The sequence below is a fragment of the Giraffa tippelskirchi genome, chromosome 4 (assembly GCF_054371585.1).
Source record: "Giraffa tippelskirchi isolate mGirTip1 chromosome 4, T2T-mGirTip1v1.2.pri, whole genome shotgun sequence".
In the NCBI taxonomy this organism is placed as follows: Eukaryota; Metazoa; Chordata; class Mammalia; order Artiodactyla; family Giraffidae; genus Giraffa; species Giraffa tippelskirchi.
In genome coordinates, this window is record NC_137278.1 from 44,574,369 (window position 1) to 44,590,501 (window position 16,133).

Sequence of the window (16,133 nt, forward strand, 5' to 3'; positions counted from 1 at the left end):
GCTGTGCTCCGGCCTGAGCAGTAGGGCGAGGCTCGGCGGTCCGGGAACTTTTCCCTCAGCTCCTGTTATATAGCAGGGTCCTCACCCGCGGCCCATTTACCTCTGCAAATTAAGTTTCCTTGTGTTCTGTGATTGTAAGAAGAACACTGCTTTTTTTTTTTTTTAATTTTATGCCTGCTCCCTGCAAAACAGTCCAATAGTAAGTACATAAACATATGTAAAAGAAAAACTCACAATCTCGTCACCCAGAAATAACGTATTAACTTAGTTCTGTATAAACTTAAAGAGAGTTTTCATACATACACATAAACTTTTTTTTCTTAATAGGAAATATGAGTATGTTCTATTTTCCAAATAATGCCTCGTATCTTTCCAGATAAAGTAGGTTACATTAGCGTTTTTAATGGCTGTATGGATTTAATGGCTATATGGATATAGTATTAATATGTTCAATCAGTTTCTAGATTGTTGGACTTTTAGGGTATTCACAGTTTTTCAGTTGTGCAAACAATACTAGATGATTATTATACATAAACCTGTACATATCCCTGATTTTCCTTAACATAAATACATAGAAATGCATTTATTGGATCAAAGGGAATGCGCATTTGTAGAGTTCTATATGTTGTTACCAGACTCTTCCCTTGAAAAGTAATAGTTTTCCACCAACATAGTGGGTGAACGATAGCTAGGTCTTCTCCTTGCAGATCTTGAGTATTGTTAATCTTTGTGATCTTTATCACCTCAAAAAATATCTATTATCATCTTTATCATCTTGTTTTAATTTACATCTCGTTGACCAAGTGTAAAACTGAGCATCTTCCGTATATTTATTGGCTCCATTTTTGTGAATTACCAGTTCATGATTTCTGCCTATCTAGAACATTCACAAAATTATAAGAGCTTTTTGTAAATTAGGAATATTAACTTTTGTCTGAAATGTAATCACAAATATTTTTACCTTTTTAAATTTATCTTTTATAATATAGCTTGTGGTGTTTATTCGCTGAAAGAAGTTTTTCTTGTCTTCTTTTTCTATGTATGGCTTCCACCCCCCCAATAAAACTTTTATTGAAGGAAAAAAGACAGTCTAGGGAAAAGAACATATGATGCCAGATGAACTAAAATAGTAAAGAATACAATTCATTTCTAAATTATTTGTATATTATCAATTTCGATTAAAATGCAAAAAAAGATATTTTATAGATAGAGCACAAGAAAACAATACTAAAATTCACTTAAGAAAAACTACATGTTTATAACTTTAAAAGAAAGTTATTTTAAGAGAGGAGAGAGAAACAGAGGGAAGAATGGACTATGCCAATGATGTGTGGGCTAAGCAGAAAGACAACAGAGGTGCAAGGAAAGTACCTGATAAAATTATATAAAATATATAACAAAATTGTATGTGTTCAATTTTGTATTATGTAAAAACTTTATATAGAATTAATCAGAATCAGAATCCATAAATAAGTGCAAATGAGTTAGAAGTTAAAGGTGATGGCGTTGTTGTGAAGAAAGACATTTTTAGGTAGGTCTTTTCCTGTTTCCAGCTTTAATGTCATACTTATCTGTGTATTTTCTTTTAACATTTTTAGATATCTTCTTAAAAATAGTTCAATATTTAGTCCTTCTGAAGTTTATTTAGAGGAGGAAGGGAAGACTCTAGCGTGATTTTTTTTTTCCTCTAAATGACCTGGTTGCCCTACACTATTTATTGAACACCACCCAGTCTTCTCTCTGATTTAAAATTCTACCTTTATACTGTACTAAATTTCCATATATACTTTATTTTCTATTCCATTGACTTGTTATTGGATAATGTTATTGTTTTAATATACTTTTAAATTATTTTTAAACTGCTGGTAGGGTAAATCCATGCTTAATAGTCTTCTGTTTTGGAGCATATATTTTAAGAATTGCTTTTTAAAAATACATTTGATGTATATAAAGAAAAATTTTGTCATATACGTACATTAAAAAATATAATGTGAAACAACCATTGTAAGATCTATGACATGAACTTGCATCAATCTATATATTCTTCCCATTCTACTTATGCCATCCTCTCCATAGATATTTCTTCCATAGTAACTTTAAAATTACTTTGTCAAATTTAAAGAGTTGTGATTTTGATTGGACTTGCATTAATTTTATAGATTAGGGGAGATGGGCATCTTTATAAAAATAATAAATAAGTAGTTTTTACTGAGTGCTTTTTTTGTGTTCACTCATTCAGTCCCCACAGCAACTCTATTATCATCATCCTCATTTTACAGATGAGGAGACTGAAGCATAAAGAGATTGAATAACTTGTTGAAGGTCAAGAAACTTGTTGAAGGTCAAGCAACTAATTCGACTTAGTAAAGTCAAGTGCAGGCAGTTTGCTCCCAGAGCCTGTGCTGTTAACCTCTTATGTTGTATTGCGTCTCCATAGTATGCAGTCTGCTCATCTGTAAGGGACATGCCATTCAATTTGCCTGCACCACTTCCTCATGTTCCAGTCTGCATCCTTATCTTTTGTTAGCGAGCAGGTACCCACTTAACCCTCTTCCCTCCCCTACCATAGCTGATTGGACCAGGAGTAATTCAAACCGGTCCAATCAGATTCTCTGTTGAGAAATTTGCAATTAGTCTTACCTGGTCTTGACCTAGAAAGTGATGACACTAGTGCATAGGGAGGCAGAGATGTCTGACCCACATGCAGGTGTATAGACCAAATAGGCCTGCAGAGAGCGACAGATAGACAGCAGAAGAGTTAGAAAGCCCTGGGTTCCCAGAAGTGAGTGGTAAGGAAGTTAGTTGCCTGGGGTTCTGGAACTTTCCGGGTCCTGGTTTGCCCTACTAAGCCTATCTACACAAGGTACTACTCTTCAAATAAACTTCTCTTTCAACTTCAAGTCACCTAAATAATTCCTCTTCCTTTTGAAACCAAATATGCTGTATAGAAGTATGTGGCTCTCTGTTTACCCAAGTTTTCTTTTAATGTTTCCCAGTGGCATTTTCTTCATAGATCCTATATGTTTTTTGTTCAGTTCATTCCTAAATATATTTAAGGTGTTTTTCCTCTTTACAGTGATAAATCTGTTATTGTTGTCCTCTTTACATTTTAATCTACAAAAATTCTACTTTCATCAGTTGAGTCTGCCAAATGTCAATAACTTGTAAATGTGACATTAACCTTTGAGATGCATTTCAAAATGATATGTTTCCCACAAGGCATTTTTTTTTTTTTAGTTCTATACTTTCAGTTGCGCTGGTGATGATTCATTTGAGGATGATGATGATTCATCTGATGGTAGTGAGCCACGAGGATCCCAAAGAAGTATAGAGTTTCCTTGATTTAGAAAGAAAGTATAATATATGAATAGAAACACTGAGTTCCCAACAGTATTTAGCTAATGTTAGATAAAATGAAGAAACTTTTTTTGGCTGTTCCCTGCAGCTTGTGGGATCTTAGTTCCCTGACCAGCGATTGAACATAGGCCCTCAGCAGTGACAGCCTCCTAACTGCTGGACCACGAGCGAATTCCTGAAAACTATTTTTATTTTTTCTTAAATTTATTTTAATTGGAGGCTAATTACTTTACAATATTGTGGTGGTTTTTGCCATACATTCACATGCATCAGCCATGGGTGTACATGTGTTCCCCATTCTGACCCTCCCTCCCACCTCCCTCCCCATCCCATCCCTCAGGGTCATCCCAGTGCACCAGCCCCGAGCACCGTGTCTCATACATCGAACCTGGACTGGTGATCTATTTCACATGTGATAATATACATGTTTCAGTGCTATTCTATCAAATCATCCCACCCTTGCCTTCTACCACAAAGTCTAAAAGTCTGTTCTTTACATCTGTGTCTCTTTTGCTATCTTGCATATAGGGTCATCGTTACCATCTTTCTAAATTTCGTATATATGCGTTAATATACTGTATTGGTGTTTTTCTTTCCGACTTCGCTCTGTATAATAGGCTCCAGTTTCATTCACCTCATTAGAACTGATTCGAATGCATTCTTTTTAATAGCTGAGTAATATTCCATTGTGTATATGTACCACAGCTCTGAAAACTATTTTTATTAAGACCAGTCTTTCAGATACACAATGATAAAACAATCAGTTCAGTTCAGTCATTCAGTCGTGTCTGACTCTTTGAGATCCCATGGACTGTAGCACGCCAGGCCTCCCTGTCCATCACCAACTCCCAGAGTTTACTCAAACTCATGTCCATTGAGTTGGTGATGACATGCAACCATCTCATCCCCTGTCGTCCCCTTCTCCTCCTGTCTTCAATCTTTCTCAGCATCAGGGTCTTTTCAGATGACTCAGCTCTTCACATCAGGTGGCCAGAGTATTGGAGTTTCAGCTTCAGCATCAGTCCTTCCAATTAATATTCAGGACTGATTTCCTTTAGGATTGACTGGTTGGATCTCCTTGCTGTCCAAGGGATTCTCAAGAGTCTTCTCCAACACCACTGTTCAAAAGCATCGATTCTTGGCCACTCAGCTTTCTTTATAGTCCAACTCTCACATCCATACATGACTACTGGAAAAACCATAACCTTGACTAGATGGACCTTTGTTGGCAAAGTAATGTCTCTGCTTTTGAATATGCTGTCTAGGTTGTTCATAACTTTTCTTCCAAGGAGCAAGCGTCTTTTAATTTCATGGCTGCAGTCACCATCTGCAGTGATTTTTGGAGACCCAAAAAATAAAGTCTGTCACTGTTTCCATTGCTTCCCCGTCTATTTCCCATGAAGTGATGGGACCAGATGCCATGATCTTAGTTTTCTGAATGTTGAGCTTCAAGCCAACTTTTCACTCTCCTCTTTCACGTTCATTAAGAGGCTCTTTAGTTCTACTTCGCTTTCTGCCATAAGGGCGGTGTCATCTGCATATCTGAGGTTATTGATATTTCTCCTGGCAATCTTGATTCCAGCTTGTGCTTCTTCCAGCCCAGCTTTTCTCATGATGTACTCTGCATATAAGTTAAATAAGCAGGGTGACAATATACAGCCTTGACATACTCCTCTTCCTATTTGGAACCAGTCTGTTGTTCCATGTCCAGTTCTAACCATTCCTTCCTGACCTTCATACAGATTTGTCAGGAGGCAGGTCAGGTGGTCTGGTATTCCCATCTCTTTCAGAATTTTCCACACTTTGTTGTGATCCACACAGTCAAAGGGTTTGGCATAGTCAATAAAGGAGCAGTAGATGTTTTTCTGGAACTCTCTTGCTTTTTCAATGATCCAGTGGATGTTGGCAATTTGATCTCTGGTTCCTCTGCCTTTTCTAAAACCAGCTTGAACATCTGGAAGTTCATGGTTCACATACTGTTGAAGCCTGGCTTGGAGAATTTTGAGCATTACTTGACTACCATGTGAGATCAGTGCAATTGTGTAGTAGTTTGAGCATTCTTTGGGGTTGGAATGAAAACTGACCTTTTTCCAGTCCTGTGGCCACTGCTGAATTTTCCAAATTTGCTGGCATATTGAGTGCAGCATTTTCACAGCATCATCATTTAGGATTTCAAATAGCTCAACTGGAATTTCATCACCTCCACTAGCTTTGTTCATTGTGATGCTTCCTAAGGCCCATTTGACTTTGCATTCCAGGATGTCTGGCTCTAGATGAGTGAGCAGCGCGTGCATGGGACATTTTGAAGGAGGTTGCCATTGCCATCATCTTCATTACTTCCACCATATTTTGGCCCCAGGTAAATAACAGAGAGAGAACCACAGCCCCACCCATCAACAGAAAATTGGATAAAACAATAGGAAACATTATTTGGATAAATATTTCAAATATAGTAGACAAAAATATAAGGGTTAGAGAAATTGACATCTCATTCTTAATATAGGCATGTAAGTTTATCCAAACCCTCTGAGCCAGGTGTGTTTCAGAACTCAAAATTGTTGGGATTTTAGACAAGAATATAGTGTATATACCATATTTTCTGTAACACCTCGGTGGGGTCTAGAGTAGCATCTTAAAATCAAACAATCAAACATGCCACAAAAAATGCATTAGTATTAACACTAATTTGGATAAAGCTATGTAACCTATATAGTAACCACACATATGTTCAGGTAAGATTTTGCTGCTAAATGGATTTGACTCAAACTTGTGAAAAACTTTAGGTTTCTATAGATTTTTTGGATTTGGGAATTTTAGTAATAGTCTATAGTACAAGTGAATTTGTTCTGATTTCAACATCTGGGGAGCACTGGGGGTCAATTACAGTGTTCTTTGAAGTCCTGGCTGGGTTAGATAGTCTTGTGGTTAGGGTGTTTAGTCTGAAGGCAAGAGAGTACACTTTTAGAAGAACAAAATACAGACTTTGAAGTAATTATTGAAAAAATAATGTTTAAAGTATCTTAACTTGCATTCTTAACATTTGTCGTCAGTCATTATTTCAATGTGTGGTGTATTTTTTTGGTTGAAAAGAATTGCAATAAACAATACTCTATAAAATCTTAATATTAAAAACTGCCTTAAAGGATCCTTGGTGTTTTCATCTTTTATTTCTAGCACATAGAAGCACTTCCTTCTAAATATCCTATGACTGTAAAGATACTGTTTCAATTGAGTCTTTTAAGGTATCAAAATTAAGGAACCTATTCAGTCATCATGTACATTGAGTGCTTAGTCTGTATCAGACTGTACTAAGTGCTGAGAATATAGTTTGGCAGAAGAGAAGCACACATAAATAGGACATTATATCCTGTGATAAGTGATGTGATAGGTTAAGTACAGTGTACCATGAACACCGTGTTCTAGGGTAAGGGAAGGACTAAAAGTTAACCAAGAAATTAGGCACGTGAAATGGGGAGGGAAATTTAAAAATGTTCTAACACAGTGATTTTCCACATACAGTTCATCCACCAGCTGAATCAACATCACCTGGGAATTTGTCAGAAATGCAGATTCTTAGGACTTATTTCAGACTTCCTGAATTTAAAACTCTGAAGTTGGAGCCTAGCAGTCTGTTTTAATAAACCTGAACATCCCCGTGATTCTGAGGTACACTACAGTTTGAGACCCACTGTTCTAAACAGTAAATGTGAAAAAAATCAGAGCACATAGGCAATCTGCTATAAGTGGCAAGATGTTTAGTGTAATTGAATGGCATTATTCACTATTTAGTGCATATGGATGGGAGTGGTGTGGTAGCGTGGAGGAGTCACGGAAATGAAAGATAAGGTTGGAAAGGTAAGCATGCTTCATTTGGGTCTTATCAGTCATGTTAAAAAGTTTGGACTTAATTTATTCAACAAATGTTTATTTTATATCTGCACTATAGTACAGTATACAAAATAGATTCCTTGCTCTCAGGAAACTTAGCCTTGTTGTTCAGTTGCTCAGTCGTGTCCAACTCTTTGGAACCCCATGGACTACAGCATGCCAGGCTTCTCTGTCCTTCATTTAGCCTAATAAGCAAATAAAAATATATGTTTATATATCAGATGGTAAAGAAAAATGCTATGACACAACAACGTGGATGAATCTCCAAGGAATAATGTTATGTGGAAGAGGCCAATCCCCAAAAGTTAATATGTATGATTACATTTATATAACAGTCTTGAAATAAAAACAACTAGAAATGAACAGGTTAGTGGTTGCTGAGGGTTAGAAGGGAGTAGAGGTTAGAGGGTCGTGGGTGTGGCTGTAAAAGAGCACCATGAATCCTTGATAGAACTGGAAATGTCCTGTATCTTGGCTGTATCAACGTCAATATCCTAGTGGCAATATTGCACTGTAGTTTGTAAAATGTGACGACTGGGGGAAACTGAGTAAAGGGTACACAGGATCTCTATTATTTCTGGCAAGTGCTTATGAATCTACAATTATTTCAAAATAAAAAAGGTTTTATGAATAATAAATCAGGATAGAGTATCAAAAAGATGAGAGGATTTATTTTATATGGGATAGTTAGGAAAGGCCTAGGTGACGAAGGTAGAGCATTCCATAGGAATACTTGGAGAATGTTAGAAATACAAAGACCCTGAGATAGAGTGTGCTCGGTGTGTGTGAGGAATAGCAAGGACAGCATTGTGGATACAATAGGTGAGCAAGAGGGAGAGCAGTAGGAAATGACATCAAAGAGTTGGTGGAGGTGGTGATGGTGGAAACATCATATAGGGGGTTATAGTTACAATTAAAGACTTTTCATTCTGAGTAAAATGGGAAGCCATAGGAAAGTTTAAGCAGGAAAAGTAACAGTCCAACTTAACCTTTTAAATGCTTTGCTTCACAGGGTGAAAAATTGACCAAGTGAAGGGAACATGAGATTATCGAGGTTTTTGGTCCAAGGTGGTAGAGGAGGAGGTAGTGAGAAGCAGTGTGACTGGTGGTGTGAATAAGTTTTGTAGTACAGTTGACTGGATGTTCTAATGAGTTGGATGTGGGATGTGTGAGAAGGAGAGGAGTCAAGCGTGATTCCAAGCTTTGGGCCTGGGCAAGAAGAATGGTGTTACTGTTTCATGAAGTGGAGAATTGGAAGGAAGAGCGCTCTAGGGCAGAAGATTAACAGTTTAGTTTTGGGCTTGTTGAAATGCCTGTAGACATCCAAATGGAGATGGGAAATAGCTGTGGGATATGTAGTTTGCATAGGAGTTGGGCTCAACATATGAATTTGGGAGGCAGTAGCATGTAAATAGCATTTAAAGTCATGGACTATATGAAAACTTCAATGAGTGAGTGTGTAGATAAGGAAGAGAAGAGGTTTATACAGTGAGTCCTGGACACTCGCATTTTTAGAGGTTAGGAAGATAAAGGAGAATTCAGCAAAGAATGCTGAGAAAGGATGGCCATTGAGGTAGAAGGAGAACCGAAGAGAGAGGTGACTTGGAGATCTAGTGACAAAACTATTTCAAGAAGAAGAAACCAACCAATAAATCAAATGCTAGTGTTAGGTGGTATGAGATATGAACTGAGACTTTTCCTTGAGATTTGACTGCATGGAGGTCATTGTTGATTCTGATAAGTGTAGTTTTTATGACACAGTGGGAGGAAAATCTGATTGGAGTAGGCTCAAGAGATAAAGGAGAGTCAGTAAAAAGTATAGACAATTCTTTGGAAGTGCTTTGATCAAGGATGAGGAGGTGCAAAGAGAAGAGCCAGAAACTCTACCCTAAGAACAGTGGGGAGTCTATGGAGAACTCTTGGTGTCTACCCTTCCGAGGACAGTTTAAAATACTTGACATAAAAAATAATAATAATAAAATACTTGACTGCTTTGTTAATGTGTTTTCATTAGCTATTACATGCAAGAAAAAGTGATTATGTTAGCTAACATCTTAATTTTATGTCCTATGAAATAATGTCATTGAAAGTGAATAACTCAACTTTTTAAAGAATATTGAATATCAGGTTTTTATTATCTGCCTTAGGTAATAAGAGATTTGTTCTATTCCTGTGTGTGTGTGTGTGTGTGCATGTGCATATGTATATATACAGTTGATCCTTGAACAACTTGGGACTGAATTGTGAAGGCAATTTAAACACATATTTTTTTCAAAAAATATATTTGAAACTTTTTTTTAGATTTGTGACAGTTTGAAAATAACTCAAAAATTGTGTAGCCTAGAAATATCAAAAAGAAGTAAGGTATGTCGTGAATGCATAAAACATACATAGGTACGAATGTATTTTATCATTTGCTGAAGTATCATTTACTGGATGGTAGTTCATAACATTGTGCAGGAGGTGGTGACCAAAAACCATTCCCAAGAAAAAGAAATGTAAGAAGGTAAAGTGGTTGTCTGAGGAGGTATTACAAATAGCTGAGAAAAGAAGAGAAGCAAAAGGTGAAGGAGAAAGGAAGGATATACCTAACTGAATGTGAAGTTCCAGAGAATAGCCAGGAGATATAAGAAAGCCTTCTTAAGTAAACAATGCAGAAAAATAGAGGAAAACAATAGAATGGGCAAGACTAGAGATCTCTTCAAGAAAAGTAGAGATACCAAGGGAATAGTTCATGCAAAGATAGGCGCAATAAAGGACAGAAACAGCAAGGACCTAACAGAAGCAGAAGAGAGAAAGAAGAGGTGGCAAGACTACACAGAAGAACTGTACAAAAAAAGGTCTTAATGACCCAGATAATCACGATGGTGTGATCACTCACCTAGAGCCAGACATCCTGGAATGTGAAGTCAAGTGGGCTTTAGGAAACGTCACTACAAACAAAGCTAGTGGAGGTAGTGGAATTCTAGCTGAGCTATTTCAAATCCTAAAAGATGCTGTCAAAGGGCTGCACTCAATATGCCAGCAAATTTGGAAAACTCAACAGTGGCTATAGGACTGGAAAAGGTCAGTTTTCGTTCCAGTCCCCAAAAGCAATGCCAAAGAATGTTCAGACTACCATACAACTGTGCTCATTTCACATGCTAGCAAGGTAATGCTTAAAATCCTTCAAACTAGGCTTCAACAGTAAATGAACCGAGAAATTCCAGATGTTCAAGCTGGATTTAGAAAAGGCAGAGTAACCAGAGATCAAATTGCCAACATCCATTTGATCATAGAAAAAGCAAGAAAATTCCAAAAAACATATGTTTCATTGACTATGCTAAAGCCTTTGACTCTGTGACTCACAACAAACTGTAGAAAATTCTTAAAGAGATGGAAATACCAGACCACCTTACCTGTCTCCTGAGAAACCTGTATGCATGTCAAGAAGCAACAGTTAGAACTGGACATGGAACAACAGACTGGTTCAAAATTGGGAAAGGAGTACGTCAAGGCTGTATAACTGTCACCTTGCTTATTTAACTTATATTCAGAGAACATCAAGAGAAATGTCAGGCTGGATGAATCACAGGCTGGAATTAAGATTTCTGGGAAAAATACCAACAGCCTCAGATATGCAGATGAAACCACTCTAATGGCAAAAAGTGAAGAGGAACTAAAGAGCCTTTTGATAAGGGTAAAAGAGGAGAGTGAATAAGCTGGTTTAAAACTCAACATTCAAAAATGAAGATCATGCTATCTGGTCCCATCACTTCATGGCAAATAGATGGGGAAAAAGTGGGAACCGTGACAGACTATTTTCTTGGGCTCCAAAATCACTGCAGATGGTGACTGCAGCCATGAAATTAAAAGACGCATGCTCTTTGGAAGAAAAGCTTTGACAAACGTAGACAGCGTATTAGAAAGCAGAGACATCACTTTGCTGACAAAGGTCTGTAGTCAAAACTGGCTTTTCCAGTAGTCATGTATGGATGTGAGAGTTGGACCATAAAAAAGGCTGAGCACCAAAGAACTGATGCTTTCGAATTGTGGTGCCAGAGAACACTCTAAGGAGTCCCTTGGACAGCAAGGAGATCATCCAGTCAAACCTAAAGGAAATCAACTCTGAATATTCATTGGAAGTATTGATGCTGAAGCTGAAGCTCCAGTACTTTGGCCACCTGATGTGAAGAGCCAACTCATTGGAAAAGACCCCGATGCTGGGAAAGATTGATGGCAGGAGGAGAAGGAGGTGACAGAGGATGAGATGGCTGGATGACATCACTGACTCAATGGACATGAGTTTGAGCAAACTCCAGAAGATAGTGAAGGACAGGTAAGCCTGAGTGCTGCAGTTCATGGAGTCACAAAGAGTCACACTTGACTTAGTGGCTGAACATCAACAACTATAAAATTTATACAAATCTATTATAAAAAGTTCAAAATTTTTCAAAATTTGCACAGACACTTACAGACCATCCATGGCAGCATTCCCAGTTAAGAAAAAGGTAAACAAACATAAATATGCAGTATTAAATCAAACTGCATAAAATTAACTATGACACATAGTGTACTACTTTAATAATTTCATAGCTACTTCCTGTTGCTATAATGATGAACTCTAGTGTTTCGTGTTGCAAGTAAAACGCTATGTGACACTAAACATCTCCATGTGAACAGTTGTGTCTCTAGTAAATTCTATATTGCAGTAAAAAATGATCTCTTATGGTTTTTGAAGATTTTTCATCATGTTTAGTGCAATGCCATAAACTTTGAATAACACCAGGGACCCATATGAAGTGCTGCTAATGATCCTAGAAGTTCTTCCAAGAAGCAGAGTCATTATATTACAAGAAAAATTTGAACTGTTTGATATGCAGCATAGATTGATCTGTTTGATCTGCAGCTGTGGTTACCCACCATTTCAAGATACATAAATCCAGTGTAAAGACCATTGTTAGAAAAAGAAAATCATGAAACCATTGCTGCAGCTACAGAAACTTTAACTGTTGCAAAACTTTTCACTGTTGATGAAATGCCTTTTTATCTCTTATTAAAAATGTAACCCTTTTGTGTGGATGAAGCATTGCTATAAGAAAGACTTATCTATGGAGTCTAATATGATTCCAGAAAAAATGAAGTCATATGACAACTTAAAAGTAAGATGAAAGACCTAAATCTGGAAAAGTTAATGTCAGAAAATAATAGTTTGATAATTTTAAAAAAAGTTTAGCTTTATTTATTTATTTTTCCCACCCCCCACCCCGACCCTCCAAAGTTTAGCTTTAAAATGTCAAGATAATAGGAGAGGAAGCTACTGCTCAGCAACAGACAGCAGAAAAGTTGTCATTAAAAGAATCATTGAGGAGGAAGGATGTCTGCCTAACCAGTTTTTATTGCAGACAAAAGTATTCTATTCTGGTGGGGGAAGGGGTATGCCACAAAAGACATTTATTAGTAAGGAAGAGAAGTGAGCACCGGCATTTAAGGCAAGGATAAGCTAACTTTACTATTTTGAGCAAATGCAGTCCAGTTTATAATCAGGACTGTCCTTATCTATAAAGCTGCTAACTCCTAAACCATGAAGGGAAAAGATAAACACCAGTCTTTTGGTTTTACAATAAGAAGGCCTACACTACCAGAACACCTTTTCTCTGTTGGTTCCGTCAATGTTTTGTCTCTAAAGTCAGGAAGTACTTTTGCCAGTAAGTAATTGCCTTTTAAATTTCTTTTGATACTGGACAATGCCTTTGGCCACTTCAGACCTCATGAGTTCAACACCAAAGGTGTTGAAGTGGTCGCTTGCCCCTAGACACAATGTCTGTAATTCAGCCTCTAGATCAGGGAGTCATGTGAAAGTGTTAGTTGCTCAGTTGTGTCTGACTTTTTGTGACTCCATGGACTGTCATGGAGCCTGCTAGGCTCCTCTGTCCATTGAATTCTCCAGGCAAGAATACTGGAGTGGGTAGCCATTTCTTTCTCCAATGGATCTTCCTGACGATGGATCAAACCCAGGTCTCCTGCATTGCAGGCAGATTCTTTACCATTGGTCATAAGGACCTTTAAACCTCATTATGTATGGTACTTTATGGAAAAGATTGTTAGTGCTATGGAAGCGAAACCCGATAGAACATCATAAAAGTCTGGAAGGGTTATACCATTGAATATCTGCCATCACTGTTGTAGAAAAAGCCCTGAAAGCCATCAAACCTGAAAGGATAAATTCCTGCTGGAGAAAACTGTCTAGGTGTTATGCATGACTTCACAGAATTTACAACAGAACCAGTCAAGGTGATTGTGAAAGAGATTATGGATATGGCAACAAAGGTAGCGAGGAGGAGTGAAGGGTTTCAAGATCTAGATCTTGGAGAAATTCAAGAGCTAGTAGACACCGCATCAGAGGAATTAACAGAAGATGACTTGGTGGAGAAGAGTGCTTCTGAACCAAGACCAGAAAATGAGGAAGATGTAGAAGAAGCAGTGCCAGAAAACAAATTGACATAAGACAATCTGGCAGAAAGGTTCCAATTATTCAAGACTACTTTCGACTTCTTTTATGATCTAGGCACTTCTATGATACGGGCACTGAAACTAAAGCAAATTGTGGTGGCTACCATACAGAAACATTTTTAGAGAAATGAAAAAGCAAAAAAGTCATTCAGAAATTACAGTATTTCCTTAAAGTTACACTGAGTGTGCCTGTCTCTCTTGCTTCCCCTTCCATCTTCTCCACCTCTTCCACCCCTGAGACAGCAAGAGCAACCCCTCCTCCTGCTCCTTCCCAGATTATTCAATGTGAAGACAAGGATGAAGATCTTTATGATTCACCCTCACTTAGTGAGTGGCAAATCATCATGCTAATAGTAAATCATCATTGAAGTAGTAAACTTGTGTATGTGTCTTCGTGTGAAAATCTAAAAACTGTGGGGCAAGAACTGTATGAGACTTTTTTTGTGTCTCCATCATTATTGCCTAAGTGTTCATTTTACAGAATATCATGTGATTTGTGGTATATGAACATTTTTAGAGAAAGGAAAAAGCAAAAAAATCAGACAGAAACTATGATGTATTTCCTTTGTATTGCATTGAGTATTCCTGCTTCTCCTGCCCCTCCTTCTACCTCGTCCACCTCTGCCACACAAGACAGCAAGACCAATGCCTCCTCTTCCTCCTCAGCTTACTCAGTGTGGAGACATGAGGATTAAATGAAATAATGTACATTAAAGGTTTATTATAGAGCAGTAACAAAAGGTACATCTGATTTGATTTTTTAAAAGCAAAACTAATTCTTTCGCAACTAACTAGTTCACATCTAATGTTCCCATATATGTATATATCTCAAAAAAAAACCCTTTAATGTAGATTTATATGAAAATATTACTTGGTTCCAGAAAGAAATATAGAAGTAAAATCAGTTTTAGTAATTGTTTTCCGATTTAGAACGTTGTGTTGGCCGGGATTCTGCTTTTAATAAACTAGTCTCTTAAAGATACAGATGTAAAACCTAGAGATGAGGGAGGGGACGACCCTATGAGACAGGAGATTTGGACATCTCTGCCATGTGGGCTGAATAGTATATAAGCCAGTTTACAGAGAAAATAGTTGTATGTAACATTCACCAAGAATTTACTGTCAAACTACCAGGCTTTGCAGAGAGATAACCTGCCCAAAGCTCTGTAGTTTATAAGTGAGAGAAGTGGGTTTTGAACCCAGACAGTTTACATTAGAAGCACAGGAAATTCACCACCACCTTCACAGAAGAAAAGGAAGAAAATTGAGATAAAGAGGAAGAAATTGAGATAACAAATGGCAAGAGTTCTGCTTAAAGTTGCATAAGCAGAGAGCAAAAAGGGAAGTTATTATAAAGACACAAAAAACCTGGTTACCTCCCAGAATCCAAGGACAAGGTCTCTGGAAGGACTTTGAATTGATGATTCATCAGGAAGCAGGCAGGATGTCTCACTGAATGGCAGACTTTATATGGTGTCTGTAGTATAAGTTGGGGTTTCTATAAATAAAGACTTTCCTGGTGGCTCAGACAGTAAAGCGTCTGCCTACAATGCAAGAGACCTGGGTTCAATCCCTGGGTCAAGAAGATCTTCTGGAGAAGTAAATGGCAACCCACTCCAGTATTCTTGCCTGGGAAATCCCATGGACGGTGGAACCTGGTAGGCTACAGTCCATGGGGTCGAAAAGAGTCAGACACGACTGAGCAACTTCACTGTATAAATAAAATCTTTTATTTTCAATTATGTTCTTTTCCATAAATGTGCAGTAGCATACAATATGGGTCAATAACACAAAAGCACAAATTTCCTTCAGGTATAAGAGAAGCAGCACCAGCCTAGGAGTCTGAAGATTTGGTTTTTGTTCATAAACGTTCATGGAACATAAATGTTCATGAAAATTTTGGGGAGTGATGGAGTATGCTTGATAAGTTTAGTATCTTGGTAGCAGTGTTGGTTTCACAGGTATATACATATGTCAAAACAGTGTACACTTTAAATGTGCAGTTTATACCTCAATAAAGTTGTTTACTCTTTTTTTTAAAGTATAGTTGATTTACTGTGTGTTGTGTTACTTTCTGGTGTAGAGAAAAGTTATTTAGTTATATATATGTACATATTCTTTTTTCTTTTCTGTTATGGTTTATTACATGATATTGAATACAGTTCTCTATGCTATACATAGAACTTTGTTGTTTATCTATTTTATATATAGTAGTTTGTATCTGCTAATCCCAAACTCCCAATTTATCCTTCCCCACCACCTTTCCCCTTTGCCAACCAAAAGTTTGTTTTCTATGTCTGTGAGTCTGTTTCTATTTCATAAGTAAGTTCTTTTGTGTCATGTTTTAAATTCTACATATAAGTGATAATAATATGGTATTTGTCTGTCTTTCTGAC

At 37.3% G+C, this 16,133-nt stretch overlaps 2 long non-coding RNA genes across 3 annotated transcripts in view; both read left to right on the forward strand.

The window, feature by feature from the left end:
• LOC145544973 (uncharacterized) overlaps positions 1-16,133 on the forward strand; it is a 156,894-nt gene continuing 140,761 nt past the window's right edge. For both annotated transcript variants that reach the window (XR_014081772.1, XR_014081771.1), the window contains exons 1-2: positions 1-199; positions 5,616-5,716. This is a non-coding gene — a long non-coding RNA (uncharacterized LOC145544973). The remainder of the gene's footprint in view (positions 200-5,615; positions 5,717-16,133) is intronic.
• LOC145544975 (uncharacterized) lies at positions 8,483-14,992 on the forward strand. Its single transcript, XR_014081774.1, has 2 exons — positions 8,483-12,519; positions 13,175-14,992. It is a non-coding gene; the product is annotated as an uncharacterized LOC145544975 (long non-coding RNA).